We start from the raw sequence: 17,575 nt of genomic DNA on the forward strand, positions 1-17,575 counted from the left end.
AATCGTACCTCGTAAATCAACTGATAAAGTGATTATCCTGTGTAGGAAAATTTATTTGTACATTAGTAACAATTTCGTGGGAAATATGTTTTGGAAAATTTTTAAAACGCACAGCAGCCCAGAGTGGGTAACATTCATTACATATAAATGAATTAAGGACCAGTGGTATATTGAGCTGGTAAATAAAATTTGTCGAGCGTCCTACACTTTTCAGTGTACATTAGAGTGTGGCAAAAAAAAAGCAAAAAGTATTATTTCTAACAACAATTAGGTCTATCAGGACCTAAAGATGTCAAATCTGGAGGTAGGTTTATAGGGGTGTTATATTATATTATATACCGATTCAGCTAATACTGGGCATGTATGTTATAAGTTGGAACAGTAGTCTTTGTGCAAAATGTCAACAAAATCAAATGCAAATTGAGGCCTCTAGGGGAAGTCAAAAACGGGGATCGGTTTATAAGCAGAATTATTTTCATACCCTCCACCAGTCTATGGTGTTGGGTATAAAATCCTTCTCAAAGCTCTATTTTTGCTGATAACCGAAATTTTAATTTCTTCAACCCTGAAAATATTTCATATACTTCATGTTCCCCTTTTTAAAAATCCATCTATGAGGCATTTATACACTGCACCATAGTATAGAGGTGTACTGATCACATCATTCCGTTTGTAACACATCGAAATATTGATCTGACACCCATCAAACTACATATATTCTTGATTTTCTTGACATTGTTAGTGGATATAGTCATGGCTGTCTGACGAAAGCACGCTAACTTTCGAAGGAATAAAGCTTGAACTTTTCCACAAAAAGGTTGCTTTTATATTTCGGGATTAGAGAACAAAAATAAATAATGGGTTGCCCAAAAAGTAATTGCGGATTTTTCATATAGTCGGCGTTGACAAATTTTTTTCACAGCTTGTGACTCTGTAATTGCATTCTTTCTTCTGTCAGTTATCAGCTGTTACTTTTAGCTTGCTTTAGAAAAAAAGTGCTCAACGATAAAGGGCCTCTTTTTCATAGCCGAGTCCGAACGGCGTGCCACAGTGCAACACCTCTTTTGAGGAGAAGTTTTTACATGACATAGCACCTCACAAATGTCGCCAGCATTAGGAGGGGATAACCACCGCTAAAAATTTTATGATGGTCTCTACAGGTTTTGAACCCATCGCTCAGCGTACTAGGCGGACATGTTAACCTCTGCACTACGGTGGCCTCCAAAAATGAATCCCTATTAACTGAGAATTATTGAGAATTTGAGTTATTTTGTAGCGATAAAATCGGGAATTGCTTGAGGAGTAATGGTCTCAAGAAGTCATACCGGGATATCGGTACATATGGGGGCCCATATCACCATATTGACCGATTCGGATAAAACTTGGCACTGATGTTGTAAGTCATAAGATAGGATTTTGGGCCCAATTTCAGCCAAATCATTTGAAAATTTAGGCTTCTAAGGGCTGAAGAAGTCAAATCCGGGGATCGGTCAAGTTATAGACCGTTTTGGATCACACCTTGCAGGGATGTTGAAAATCGTAACTCTAGTCTTTGATCCGAATTTCAGCCATATTGGATGAAAATTGAGGCATCTTGGGGCTCAAGAAATCGAATCCGGGGATCAGCTTATATGGTGGCTATATCTGTTTATAGAACGACAAAAATCATTCTTGGTATGGATATTGAAAGTCATAACTCAAGTCTTTGTTGAAAATTTCAACCATATCGGGTGAAAATTGAGGCTTTAGGGGTTCAAGAAATCAAATCCGAGATTCAGTTAACATTGGGGATGTCGGAAGTCATAGCACAAGTCTTCGTTCCCAATTCCAGCCAAATAGGATGAAAATTAAGGCTTCTAGGGGCACAAGAAGTTAAATACGGGCATCGGTTTATATGGAGGCTATATCAAGTTATAGACCCATTCGGATCATACTTGGCATGGATGCTGAAAGTCGTAACTTAAGTCCTTGTTCCAAATTTCAGCCATATCGAATGACAATTGAGGCTTCTAATGGCTCAAGAAGTCAAACCCGGGATCGGTTTATATGGGGGCTATATCTGTTTATAGGCCGATTCGGATCATACTTGGCATGGATGTTAGAAGTCATAACCTAAGTCTTTGCTCCAAATTTCAGCCATATCGAATGAAAACTGAGGCTTCTAATGGCTCAAGAAGTCAAATCCGGGGATCGGTTTATATGGAGACTATATCAAGTTATAGACCCATTCGGATCATACTTGGCATGGATGCTGGAAGTAATAACCTAAGTCTTTGTTGCAAATTTCAGCCATATCGGATGAAAACTAAGCCCTCTAAGGGCAGAAGAAGTCAAATCCGGGGATCGGTTTACATAGAGGCTATATCATGTTATAGACCGATTCGGATTATACTTGGCATGGATGCTGAAAGTAGTAACTCAAGTCTTTGTTGCAAATTTCAGTCATGTCGGATAAAAATTGAAGCTTCCATATCTGTTTATAGACCGACTAAGATCGTACTTCGCATGGTTGCTGCAAATTGTTATACAAGTCATTGTTCCAAATTTCAGCCATATCAGATGAAAATTTAGGTTTCTAGGCGCTCAAGAAGTCAAATCCCTGGATCGGTTTATATGGTGGCTATATCTATTTATAAACCGATTAGAATCATACTCGGCGGGGATATTTAAAGTCATAACACATGTCTTTGTTCCAAATTTCAACCAAATCGGATGAAAATTAAGGCTTCTAATGGCTCAAAAAGTCAAATCCGGGGATGGGTTTATATAGGGGCTATATCAGCTTATAGACCGACAAGGATTGTACTTGCCATGGATGTTGGAAGTCATAACACAAATCCTTGTTCCAAAATTCTTACAAATTGGAAGAATATTGAGGCTCCTAGAGGCTCAAGAAGTCAAATTGGGGAATTGGTTTATATGGGGGCTATATCCAAATCTGAATTGATATGACCCATTTGCAATCCCCAGCGACCTACATTAATAAGAGGAGTCTATGCAAAATTCCAAGGGGATAGCTTTACGCGTTCGACCGTTGTCGTGATTTCGACAGACGGACGGACGGACGGGCATGGCTAGATCGACTCAGAATGTCGGAACAATTCAGAATATATATATACTTAATGGGGTCGCAGAACAATATTTCGATACAAACGGAACAGACTAGATTAGTATACCCGCATCCTATGGTGGTGGGTATAACAATGCGTCGACCTAAGGCATAGGAAGTTGCTTTCACTGTCCATAGAATCTGTTTGTTTTTCCTATGCCCGCGGTTGTCTAACCAATCTATGACTTATATTGGGTTGCCCAAAAAGTAATTGCGGATTTTTCATATAGTTGGCGTTGACAAATTTTTTCACAGCTTGTGACTCTGTAATTGCATTCTTTCTTCTGCCAATTATCATCTGTTACTTTTAGCTTGCTTTAGAAAAAACGTGTAAAAAAAGTATATTTGATTAAAGTTCATTCTAAGTTTGATTAAAAATGCATTAACTTTCTTTTAAAAAATCCGCAATTACTTTTTGGGCAACCCAATACTATGGTCCCCAAAATCCAAACCATGTACAGTTGGAATGTAGGTTATGTACAGTAGGTTATGGACTATAACCTAATGTAGCTACAATAGCATAGGAATTCCTATCCAATATCCTTTGTTTTATTATAAAAATATGAGCAATCCATGGTATAGAGTATATAAAATTCGGCCCAGCCGAACTTAGCACACTTTGACTTGTTTGCCAATCAAATTCCCTTTTTCCCCAAAAAAAAATTACATGTACAACTGATTGTATATGGGTGTATGTATACCAATGCACATATTTAGGGAAAATATTTTAATTAAACCACATTGTTTGATTTGTAAAATGCTGCGATTGCTGCAATCCCTTTAATATGTCCGGGATATTTGCATAACCCATGACCTTTGTGTGCAAAACCCCAAAAACAAATGCATGCCAATCCAATTACCAATATCCCTAACATTGAGAGCAATCAAAATATTTTCATGATGTGTGTATGCATTTCGCTTTCGTAGAAGGTTAAAGAATTTACAAAATTAAATAGAAGCAGGAACATGGATTTTTTTTTTTGTATAAACATTTTCTGTAATTAGGTTTAGTTGCCAAGGGATTCCCTGCTGCCTTCACAAATATACAACAACAAAAAAATTTCCACAAATGAAAGTGGCTGCGATCATTGGCTCGGTGTTTAAGGGAAAGGTGGTAGTGGTAACTTTTCAACTTCAACCCAAATTTGAGTAAGTGTGTGTGTGGCTGTGTGTGTGTTGTATTCCAGCAACGATTTCCATTCGCGCTTTCAAATTTCATTAACTCTTTGTCGTTGTTGTTACAGTTTGAGCTGTTTCTGTTGACGTTGCGCTGTGTTGTGTTATGTTGTGTTGTGACGTGAGCACTAGAAAAAGCTGAAAAACTTTTGCATTGCATCGAAAAGTATTGTTTGCCGATGGATGCCTGGCGAGGAGGTGTTGAAAACGCAAAAGAGCTTATGAAACATACAACAGATGGTAACTTTTTAATTTCATTTATTTTGTTGTTGTTGCTGTTAGCTTTTTGTGTTCTTTTTTTCCGGTAGTGCGCTTTTGTGTTCGCCTTTTTCCTTTAAATTGAGTCAACATTTTATATGTTTAAGACATTAAACGGATTAAGAAGTTTTCCCAGTTTTTTTTTGCATAATGAAAATCGATGCGATAACGTAGGCAATTTGGCCCATATTATGGCATCATCGTTAACGTATGGTTAAATTTTAAAGTTCAGAAATGACAGATGAATGTCGATAAACAAAGATGGGAATGTTTATTATTAAACGACCAAGGCTTCTATAAAGCCGATTTTGTGATACATATTACGGCCAAACATCAAAATGGATTTTAATAAAATTGGCTTCAATCGAAAGCTATTTTTCCAGAGAAGCGACGAATATATATGAAAATTAATATTCCTATAAGAAAAGTCATGAAAATGAGGAATTAATTTTCAATAAAAGTAGAAGAAGCATAAACACAGCAAATTGTTGTTGGCTTGTTTAAAGCATTCGTTATGCGTGGGTGTATGCAGAACCATGGGTGAAAGTTTAGTGGTGAGAGTAAGAGACACAAATGGAAGATGTGCGAGAGAAAGAGTATCACTAGTTTTAGTAGGTGGGGGTATTGTGGGGGTGTGGAGTGCGTGGCCTTACTCGGCATGTTGGTCAGACAATTTCTAAAGACTCGGCTTTGTGTGGCATTTGCAATTTTGTTGTTGTTTGTATGTTTATCTAGTGGGAGCCTACACAACAAGACAAACAATCTTGTAACTACAGTATAGGTCGTATGCAGTAGGTAGGTTGGGGTCACTTATTGTGAATGAAGTGAAAATTAAACAAGTAAAAGCGTGCTAAATTCGGCCGGGCCGAATCTTCTGAAACCGCCACAATGGAATGTGGTAAAAATGTATACAAAATAAATTTAGTTGAAAGGCATACTTTTTTTCTAAAACCAAAACTTCGCAAATATTAAAACTTCTAGGAACCGAACAAAAATAATCGAGAGACCGGATAATATGAGGTTATAGACTGATTTGGACAGCACTTAGCATAATTATTGGAAATCGTAAAAGAACACCGAATGCAAAATTTCAGCCAAATCGGAAAAAATCGATTCTTGTGAGGATTCAAGATGACAAATTAGGAGATCGGATTATATAGGAGCTGTATCAGGGTATAGACCGTTTAAGACCGCACTTAGCACAGTTGTTGGTAGTCATATACACAAAACACTACATGCACAATTTCAGCCAAATCGGACAAACATTGCAGCTTGTAAGGGGTCAAGAAGTCAAATTCGGAGATCGGTTTATATGGGAGCCATATCAGGCTATAGACAGATTCGGACCGTACTTTCAACAGTTGTTGAGAGTCGTAATAAAGCAGTATATGCTCAATTTCAACCAAATCCGGCAAACATTGCAGCTTGTAAGAGAGTAAAATCGGGAGATCGGTTTATATAGGAGCTATATCAGGTTGTAGACCGATTTAGACCGTACTTAGCACTGTTATTGGAAGTCATAACAGAACATTTTATGCAAAATTGCAGCTAAATCGGACAAAAATTTCAGCTTTCAAGGGCTTAAGGAGCCAAACCGGGAGATCGGTTTATATGGGAGTTATATCATAATCTGGGCCGGTATGACCCATTTGCAATGCCCCATGACCTACATCAAAATTGAGAATCTGTGTAAAATTCCAAGCGGCTAGATTTACGCTATCGTGATTTCGATAGACGGATGGACGGGCGAACATGGCTAGATCGACTCAGAACGTCCAGAAGATCAAAAATATATATTCTTTATGGGGTCTTAGACGAATATTTCGAAGTGTTACAAAGGGAATGACTAGATTAGTATACCCCTATCCTATGGTGGTGGGAATAAAAACATTTTGGGGTAAGTGCCTGCACAGTCTTAATGTGCATTGCATTCAACCGAAGGTATTGGCAAGTGGTGTATCCCAACAGTGCGGAATATATTTGAAGTTATGATACACCCATGAGACCTAGAAGTTTTGATTGTTAATATAAGTAAATTTTTATATACGGTGTATTGTAAAAGTCACAGAGGAACGGAGACAACAAGGCGATAAATGCGTACAAACCGTTGTTGTTGCATTTTAGTCACTAATACGAATAACACACGGATGGGATGTATAATAGATTCGAGCCCACCAAGTGCCTAATTGGGATCAGCCCATTGAGGATCAGCGGAGAGACTTCTCGTATATCAATGAGTGCTGTCCGCTTCAAGTATTAGCGCAATAATAAGGGACCTTATTTTTAGGCCATCGTAGCGCAGAGGTTAGCATGTCCGCCTATGACGCTGAATGCCTGGGTTCGAATCCTGGCGAGACTATGAGAAAAAATTTTCAGCGGTGGTTTTCCCCTCCCAATGCTGGCAACATTTGCGAGGTACTATGCCATGTAAAACTTCTCTCCAAAGATGTGTCGCACTGCGGCACGCCGTTCGGACTCGGCTATAAAAAGGAGGCCCCTCATCAATGAGCTTAAACTTGAATCGGTCTGCACTTGAATGCAACTTGAATCGGTCTGCACTCATTGATATGTGAGAAGTTTGCCCCTGTTCCTTAGTGGAATGTTCATGGGCAAAATTTGCAAAAATTTTTGCATTTTTATACCCACCAACATAGGATGAGGGAATACTAATCTAGTCATTCCGTTTGTAACACCTCAAAATATTCATCTGAGACCCCATATAGAGTATAAATATTCTTGATCGTCTCGACATTCTGAGTCGATCTAGCCATGTTTGTCCGTCCGTCCATCTTTCGCAATCACGGTCGAAGCGTGGATAGCGGTCGAACGCGTAAAGATAACCGCTTGAAATTTTGCACAGATACTTAATATTGATGTAGGTCATTGGAGACTCCAAATGGTGCATATCGGTTTAGATTTGGATATAGCTACCATATAAACCAATCTCTCGATTTGATTTCTTGAGCCCCTGGAAGACGTAATTTTTGTTCGATTTTGCTAAAATTTTGCAAAAAGTGTTCTCTTACGACTTTCAACATCTGTATCCAGTACGCTTCAAAAAGGTCCATAATCTGATAGAGATTCCATATAAACCGATCTGCCGATTTGACATCATGAGTTGTTACAAACAGCAATGTTTGTCCGATTTGTCTGAAATTGTGAAAGTTTGACAGAAGTTTGGAATGTAGAATAAAATTATGCCTTTCAACTAAATTTAGTTTGTATTCATTTTTAGCAGAAACTGGGAATCCAGAATGATGGATTCCCTTGTTTCGGCCCAGCCAAAATTAGCACACTTTTACTTGTTATAGGATAGTGGGTTCACGAGGAGACAGTTTGCAAGACTGAATGCGTCACAAGTTTTTTGAGAATAGATGAGGATATAACCATGGATGAAAATTTTTTTCCGATGTTCCACTAGGATTCGAACCCTGGCATCCTATGTCGACTCTCTTTAAATAGTGAGTCTCAGATTTACATAGAAAGGATTTTCTGCGTCCAATGAAAGCCTTTCTGGCTCCTCATCGATGGATGGCATATTTAGAAGTCGAATTTTCAACCTCTTCGTATACAGAATGTTTGCAAATCAAAGGAATTGCTACATCTTCAGAATCCACATTTTGCTAGCCATTTAAAAAAAGCCTGCTTACCTATAAATTCCATTATTACTTTTATAAAGTCATATACTAAATTAAATCCTCAATTTTTGTTTATAGAAAACCTTTTACCTCTTAAATCATAACTTCAATAGAACAAAATCTTAATTTTCCACTGCTCTTACCCGAAATGGAAAATATTGTTTACTGTTGGTCGGGAAAAATCAACACTTGTGCAAAAAGTTCTCGCTACCCTTTCCCATCCCAACAAATTGCGACTTTTGTTGTTTCAAGGGTGAAATTTATGGCATCGTGCGATAATTGTTTCTTACTTTGAGCAAAGCAATCTCTTTGAGCAAGGCGGCAGCAACAGCTACTGTCGGTATGTCTTGCATGAAATGTTCATAAGTACAATAAAATGTTGCAGAAATATGACCAACTGTTGCAACGAGACAACAGCTATGCTACTGTACTTGCCTCATGCAAGAAGGGCTAAAAACTTTTTGAAAAAGTTTTAAATTTATTGTATTTATTACATTGGCTTAATGTTGCGAAGGAATTTAAGAAGATTGTGGCTTTAATGATTTATTCCATAAATCATTAAATGAAATTGTAGAAAAATAATATTTTAAAGAGGTAGATGAATCATAATCTTAACTATAACCGGCTTTTCTCCTAAACAGTAATCAGACAGATGCTAAATCTAGGATTCTTCGACCCAGTATTTAAACAACCTCTGAACCAAGCCTTGCTTCATTGGCCTTTTTCAACGTCCCTTGCGTGAAATGTCGTCTATTCGTCTGTTCAAGTTAATTTGTGTGAAAAATACAGATGACAGTTTTCATTGGATCGTCTTCAAATTTGACACAGTCAAATTAATTGACCCAAAAACGAAGCCACCCTGCGGCGTAAAGGATGGTTATCCCCTCCTAATGCTGGCGACAATTGTGAGGTACTATGCCATGTAAAAACTTCTCCCCAAACAGGTGTCGCACTGCGGCACGACGTTCGGACTCGGCTATAAAACGGAGGCTCCTTATCATTGAGCTTAAACTTGAATCGAATACACTCACTGATATGTGAGAAGTTTGCTCCTGCTCCTAAATGGAATGTTCATGGGCAAATTTGCAATTTTTATTAACGGGAACGGAAACACCTTTCATTTATACAATTAGCACTTATATATGCCCTGTTGAGAGAGTGCGTTAATAATACCTTAAATGCCGCTCATAGACAGGCCTGTTTGACAGCATTTTAAGAATGTCTTAAATTCGAATTAGGTTCGGCCGTGCCAAACTTTGAATAACTTGGGTCGATCTGGTCATATTTGGTTCAGATACGAAGAACCCTTATAAAGGGTGATTTTTTTGAGGTTAGGATTTTCATGCATTAGTATTTGACAGATCACGTGGGATTTCAGACATGGTGTCAAAGAGAAAGATGCTCAGTATGCTTTGACATTTCATCATGAATAGACTTACTAACGAGCAACGCTTGCAAATCATTGAATTTTATTACCAAAATCAGTGTTCGGTTCGAAATGTGTTCATTCACCGTAACGTTGCGTCCAACAGCATCTTTGAAAAAATACGGTCCAATGATTCCACCAGCGTACAAACCACACCAAACAGTGCATTTTTCGGGATGCATGGGCAGTTCTTGAACGGCTTCTGGTTGCTCTTCACTCCAAATGCGGCAATTTTGCTTATTTACGTAGCCATTCAACCAGAAATGAGCCTCATCGCTGAACAAAATTTGTCAAAATTTGAACACATTTCGAACCGAACACTGATTTTGGTAATAAAATTCAATGATTTGCAAGCGTTGCTCGTTAGTAAGTCTATTCATGATGAAATGTCAAAGCATACTGAGCATCTTTCTCTTTGACACCATGTCTGAAATCCCACGTGATCTGTCTAATACTAATGCATGAAAATCCTAACCTCAAAAAAATCACCCTTTACAAGTTATAGATTAAAATTTCAAAGAAAACGATAAGAAATGAGGTTTTTATGAGCGTAAGACCTTAATCGACAGATCAGACTAGACGGCAGTTAAATCCAAATAAGGCCTAATTTTGACCATAATCGCTTCGGATATCAGATGGTTCAATCCAACTCACTGTATTTCAGTCAAATCCGATACTAAATGCGCTTTTTATGAGCTTTAGACCTTAAATCTGCAGATCAGCCTATATGGCGGATATATCTAAATATGTTCTGCCGATGAAAATACTCGGTTCAGATATTGAGTGGCCTTATCCAACTTACTGTTCGAAATTTCAGCGGATAATAAACTCGCCTGTTACTCAATTAAGATCCTAAGTCGTTCGGAAGATGGGTCTATATGGCAGCTATATCCAACTGTGGTCTGATGTACACCACACTCGGGTCGGATATCGAGTGGCCTTATTAAACTTATCCTTCCAAATTTAAGCGAAATCGAATATAAAATACTCCTTTTGCATGCTTAGGTCGGTAAATCTATCTGAATGGCAGCTATATTCAAATATGGTATGATGTAGACCATAATCGCTTCGGATATCGGATGGCTCAATCCAACTCACTGTTTTTCAGCCACATCCGATTCTAAATGCGTTTCTAATGAGCTTAAGATCTTAAATCATCAGATCAGTCTATATATCAGGATATATCTAAAAGTGTTCTGCCGTTGAACATACTCGGTTCAGATATTGAGTGGCCTTATCCAACTTACTGTTCGAAATTTCAGCGGATAATAAACTCGCCTGTTACTCACTTAAGACCCTAAGTCGTTCGGAATATGGGTCTATATGGCAGCTATGTCCAACTGTGGTCTAATGTGCACCATACTCGGGTCGGATTTCGAGTGGCCTTATTCAACACATCGTTCCATTAAGCGAAATTGGATATTAAATACTGCTTGGCACTTGGGTCGGCAAATCTATCTAAATTGCAGGTATATTCAAATGTGGTCTGATGTAGACCATAATCGCTTCGGTTATCGGGTGGCTCAATCCAACTCACTGTTTTTCAGCCACATCCGATTCTAAATTCGTTTCTAATGAGCTTAAGACCTTACATCATCAGATCAGTCTATATGGCGGATATATCTAAAAATGTTCTGCCGATGAACATACTCGGTTCAGATATTGAGGTTTGTGGTTTGATGTGTATCATAATCGGGTCGGTTATCGAGTGGCCTTGTTCAACTCACCGTTCCAAATTTCAGCGAAATCGGATATTAAATACTCCTTTTGCGCGCTTAGGCCGGCAAATCTATCTAAATGGCAGCTATATTCAAATGTGGTCTGATGTGGACCATACTCGCTTCGGAAATCGAGTGGCCTTCAACTCACTGTTTGAAATTTCAGAGAGAAATCGAACGAAAAATGAGGCTTTTATGAACTTAAGTCCCTGAATCCGCAGATTGGTCTGGATGGCACCTATATCAAAATATGGTCCAATGTGAACCATAAACCGTTTAAATATAGGATACAACTCACTTTTTATACCCTCCACCATAGGATGGGGGGTATACTAGCTTCTTCATTCCGTTTGTAACAGCTCGAAATATTCGTCTGAGACCCCATAAGGAATGTACGTTCTCAAGTCGATCTAGCTATGTCCGTTCGTCTGTCAAAAGCACGCTAACTGTCGAAGCAGTAAAGCTAGGCGCTTGAAATTTTGCACAAATACTTTTTATCAGTGTAGGTCGATTGGGATTTTAAATGGACCAAATCAATCCATGTTTTGATATAGCTACCATATAAACCGATCGCGGATCATGACTTCTTGAGCCACTAGAGGGCTCAAATCTTACACGATTTGGCTGACATTTTGCGTGAGGTGTTTAAATGCAATTTTCAACAACTGTGCCAAATATGGTCCAAATCGGTAAATAACCTGATGTAGCTGCCATATAAACCGATCTCGGAATAGGCCTCTAGAGGGCGTAATTTTTATACGATTTGGCTGAAATTGTGCATGAAGTGCTCTGTTATAACTTCCAAAAACTGAAGTTATATATAACTTCATAATAATATAACTATAAATCAAATCGGTAGTTGCCATATAAACCGATCTTGGATCTTGACTTCTTGAGCCACTAGAGGGCGCAAATATTATTCGATTTGGCTGAAATTTTGCGTGGCGTGATTTGTTATGACTTCCAACAACTCTTCTAAGTATGGTTCAAATCGGTCCATAACCTGATATAGCTGCCATTTAAACCTATCTTGGTTCTTGATTTCTTAGACCTCTAGAGGGCGCAATTATTATACGATTTGGCTGATGGAGTTACGAATTAAGGCCCATTTTTTTCTACGACGCGTAGTTCAGAAGATACAGCAATTTTAAGTTTTCCAAGTGAAATTTAAATTTTTAAAGAATTTTCGATGAAGTCACGAATTAAGACCCATTTCTCTCTGCGACGCAGAGTTTAGGAAATAGAGCCATTTAAAGTTTTCCAAGTTCTATTCCTATTTTTAATGGATTTTTGCTGGAGTCACGAATTAAGGCCCATTTCCCTCTGCGACGCATAATTTAGGAGATACAACCAATTTAAGTTTTCCAAGTGAAATTTCCATTTTTAATGGATTTTTGCTGGAGTCACGAATTATGGCCCATTTCCCTCTACGACGCACAGTTTAGGAGATACAGCCATTTTAAGTTTGCCAACTGAAATTTCGATTTTTAAAGGATTTTTGATGGAGTCACGAATTAAGGCCCATTTCTCTCTACCACATATAGTTTAGGAGATACAGTAATTTAAATTTTTCCAATTGAAATTTCGATTTTTAATGGATTTTAGATGGAGTCACGAATTAAGGCCCATGACGTCACTTGTTTTGCTATGATTTCCAACAACTGTGCTAACTAAGGTTGAAATCGGTTCGTAACCTGATATAGCTGCCATATAAACCGATCTGGTGTATTGACTTCTTAAGCCTCTATAGGGAGTAATTTTTATCCGCTTTGGCTGAAATTTTGCATGACGTGTCTGTAAGGACTTTCAACAACTGTTTCACTATGGTTTAAATCAGTCTATAACCTGATATAGCTGCCATATAAACCGATCTGGGATCTTGACTTCGTGAGCCTCTAGAGGGCGCTATTATTATCCGATTTGGCTGAAATTTTGCATGACGAGTTTTGTTATGATATCCAACAACTGTGTTGAGTATGGTTCGGTTCAAAACATGATATAGTTGCCATATAAACCGATCTTGAATCTTGACTTCTTGAGCCACTAGAGGGCGCGATTCTTATCTGATTTGGCTGAAATTGTCCACGAAGTGTTCTGTTATGACTTCTAAAAACTGTGCTAAGAATATTTCAAATCAAATTATGACTTCCAACAACTGTTTCAAATATGGTTTAAATCGGTTTATAACCTGATATAGCTGCCATAAAACCGATATGGGGTCTAGACTACTTAAGCCTCTAGAGGGCGCAATTATTATCCTATTTGGCTAAAATTTTGCACGCCGTGTTTTGTTATGACTTTCAACAACTGTTTCAAATATGTTTTAAATCGGTCCATAACCTGATATAGCTGCCATATAAACCGATCTGGGATCTTGACTTCGTGAGCCTCTAGAGGCTGAAATATTGAACAACGGCTTCTCCCATGACCATCAACATACGTGTCGAATATGGTCCTAATTGGGTCTATAGCCTGATACAGCTTTCCTATAAACTGATCTCCCTATTTTACTTCTTCAGCACCTAAAGGGAGAAATTCCTACTAAATTTGGCTGAAATTTTACACAATGACTTCTACGATGATCTCCAATATTCAATTCAATGATGGGCCGAAATGAACCATAACTTGATATAGCTTTTAAAGAAAAGCATTTCCTTTTTTTTATCCTTTGTTTGCCTAAAAAGAGATACCGGGAAAAGAACTCAACAAATTCAATCCATGATGGAGGATATATAAGATTCGGCCCGGCCGAACTTAGCACGCATTTACTTGTTAAATTTTGTAAGGATCGGACTAGAATAATGGCTTATATAGCCTTGAAAGCAAAATCTTATATGATTCTGATGAAATACTGCATATTTTGGGTTGCCCAAAAAGTAATTGCGGATTTTTTAAAAGAAAGTAAATGCATTTTTAATAAAACTTAGAATGAACTTTAATCAAATATACATTTTTACACTTTTTTTCTAAAGCAAGCTAAAAGTAACAGCTGATAACTGACAGAAGAAAGAATGCAATTACAGAGTCACAAGCTGTGAAAAAATTTGTCAACGCCGACTATATGAAAAATCCGCAACTACTTTTTGAGCAACCCAATATATTGGGACGTCAAAAAAAGCCCTTCACGTCAAATTTGGTAAAGATCAGACCAAAATTGTGGCTTCTCCAGCTTTAAAAGGGCATATCGGATGAAAGATATATATGGGAGCTATGTCTAAAACTGAACCGATTTTTCAATAGCTCAATCAATATCTTTCGTCCTTGGACCAAAGAAGTGACTTGTGAAAAATTTTATGAAAATCGGATAACAAATGCGACCTGTAACTTGATTACATGAATACATGGACAGATAGAGAGACGGACCTAACTAAATCGAATCAGGAAGTGATTTTAATCCGATCGGTACACTTATCAATGGGTCTAGCTTTTCTCCTTCTTAGCGTTGCAAACAAATGTTCAAAGTTATTATACCCTGTACCACAGTGGTGGTGAAGGGTATAATCATTTTTCGTTTTGTGAATTCGTTTAGCGGAACATAGAGGATAAGAAAAATTGGTAAAGAGTGGAAATTCTCGGGAAAACCCAAGATTGGAGAAAAATTAAAAATTTTTCAGCATTATTTTTTAAAAATATTTGTAACTTTCAAACTGCTTAATAGTTTTCCACACAATCCAATATCCGTAACATTATTCAATTTCATTAACCAAAATCTATCTAGGGGTTAAACAATGGCGACCCTTTTATTCTCTGCTTCATAAATCTTTAAAGAAATCTTTAAAATTGAAAACACAGTAAAACTTCGCTTGTTTTTCGATAACCAATAGAAAAGTTTTACGTCTTGGTGTTCACTTTCAATTTATGTGTCTTTTCCCCATAGCCTTGTGTAAGCATTCCTTAGCCCGTTTGGGAAAAGTTGAAAACGAAAACTATGTAAAAGTATCTGGGAAAATTGTCGAGGATGAATTTCCAAACATTCCAAGCAACTAAAAATAACATCAAATAATGAACGAATGTTACAAGGTGCAGCAAAAATGTTTCTCCTCTGGAAAAGAAGAAAAGCAAGAAAACCCATAATAGAAGAATTTGTGCAATATTTTAGTTAGGGTTAAATAATTTAAATTCTCTTTAATAAATTGAAGATATAAACGTTGTCTTAAGCTCTCTTATATTTTCTTAAAATAATTATGTTTATACAATTTAGAAGTTTAAATTTGTTATTTATTTTAATCCACAAAAATAACAGTGTTAACCACACTCTTGAACATGTTATTGCCATCAAAGGTGTTCTATATCATCAACTATGTATGTGATTAGCCAAAAAAGAGAAATAACTGAAATCGCTGGAAACATAATGCGCTACGTGCCAAACAATGCACTTAACATCCCCACAGTGTAGCTATCCAAGTCTCTTGCTTAAGTTGAAATTATGAACCACAGTGTGTTACAAAACTTCAATAAAGAGTGGATGAAAATTGAAACAAAAATGCAGATATCAAAAAAAAAACTACTTAACAACATCAATTGACAACAGTCGATTGGCTGCTAGAGAGAGATAAAGAGAAAAAATAATGATGCCAAAAAGGATTGGCTTCAGTACAAAGTTGAAGCCTTGGATTTGTCCAACCTTGTAAATACCCAATATCCGCTGTGAAGAAACAAAAAGTAAATGAAACGGATCTACCAAAGGTTATGATACCTGCAATAGATTTTTAAGAGTTCTCGTATTTACAGACATAGAATAAAAAGATAAGCTTAAAATAATGATGCATAAAGTGACGCATGAGATCAAAATGCCTGCAATCATGCTGCAGAACATTCATGCAGCAGGAGCCAAAGGGTTGTCAAGGAAACAGCATGTATGCAACAGAAATGATGACAGACTCACTCACTCCAAGGAAGGTCCCAAAAGTCTCTCAATATAAGTTAAAACAAGTTATGGTCCGATTCGGACCATAATGGTATTGAATGTTAGAGACCATACAAGAAGTCATTGCGTAAAACTTCAGCTAAATCGAATAGGCCCTTTAGGGGCTCAAGAAGTAAAATAGGGAGAATGGTTTATGGGGGAGGTGTATCAGGCTATAACCGATTCAGACCATGACACGTGTGTTGAAGGTCATGGGAGAAGCCGTTGTACAGAATTCCAGCCAAATCGGAAAGTAATTGCGCCCTCTAGCGGCTGAAGAAGTCAAGATCCAGATCGGTTTATATGACAGCTATATCAGGTTATGCACCGATTTGAACCATATTTGCCACAGTTGTTGGAAATCATAACAAAACATATCATGAAAAATGTCAGCCAATTCGGATAAGGATTGCGCCCTCTAGTGACTCAAGAAGTCAAGACCCCAGATCAGTTTATAGGTCAGCTCTATCAGGTTATACACCGATTTCAACCATATTTGCCACAGTTGTTGGAAATCATAACAAAACAAATCATGCAAAATTTCAGCCAAATCGGATAAGAATTGCGCCCTCTAGTGGCTCAAGAAGTCAAGATTTAACATCGGTTTATTTGGCCGCTATGTCAGGTTATGGACCGATTTGAACCATACTTGGCACAGTTGTTGGAAATCGTAGCAAAACACGTCATGCACAATTTCAGCGAAATTGGAGTGGTTCAAGAAGTCAAGATTCAAGATCGGTTTATATGGCAGCTCTATCAGTTTATACACCGATTTCAATCATACTTAGCTCAGTTATTGGAAATCGTAACAAGCCAAATCGGATAAGAAGTGCGCCCTCTAGAGGCTCCAGAAGGCAAAATACCAAATCGGTTTATATGACAGCTATACCAGGTTATGGACCAATTTCAACCAAAACATGTAAGAGCGTGCTAAGTTCGGCCGTGCCGAATCTTATATACCCTCCACCATGGATCGCGTTTATCGAGTTTTTTGCGCGGTATCTCTTTTTAGGCAAACAAAGAATATTGAATAAGAGCTATATCAAATTATAGTCCGATTCGGACCATCAATGAATTGAATGCTGAACATTGTAGACGTCATTGTTTAATATTTCGATGCATTCGGATAAGAATGAGCTTTGTAGGGGCTTAAGAAGCAAAATCGGGAGATCGGCTTATATGGGAGCTGAACATAGCTCTAGATCGATTCGGACCATATTGAACACGCATGGGAGAAGCCATTATACAAAATTTCTGCCAAATCGGATTAGAATTTCACCCTCTAGAGGCTCAAGAAGTCAATATCCCAGATCGGTTTATATGACAGCTATATTAGCAAAAATT

At 37.7% G+C, this 17,575-nt stretch overlaps 1 long non-coding RNA gene across 1 annotated transcript; it reads left to right on the forward strand.

The window, feature by feature from the left end:
* The first annotated feature begins 4,406 nt into the window (after window positions 1-4,406).
* Window positions 4,407-4,671, forward strand: LOC106093477 (uncharacterized). The gene is made up of 2 exons (XR_001222360.2): window positions 4,407-4,525; window positions 4,594-4,671. It is a non-coding gene; the product is annotated as an uncharacterized LOC106093477 (long non-coding RNA).
* Window positions 4,672-17,575: the final 12,904 nt, after the last annotated feature.

This window comes from Stomoxys calcitrans, chromosome 3, assembly GCF_963082655.1.
Source record: "Stomoxys calcitrans chromosome 3, idStoCalc2.1, whole genome shotgun sequence".
Classification (NCBI taxonomy): Eukaryota; Metazoa; Arthropoda; class Insecta; order Diptera; family Muscidae; genus Stomoxys; species Stomoxys calcitrans.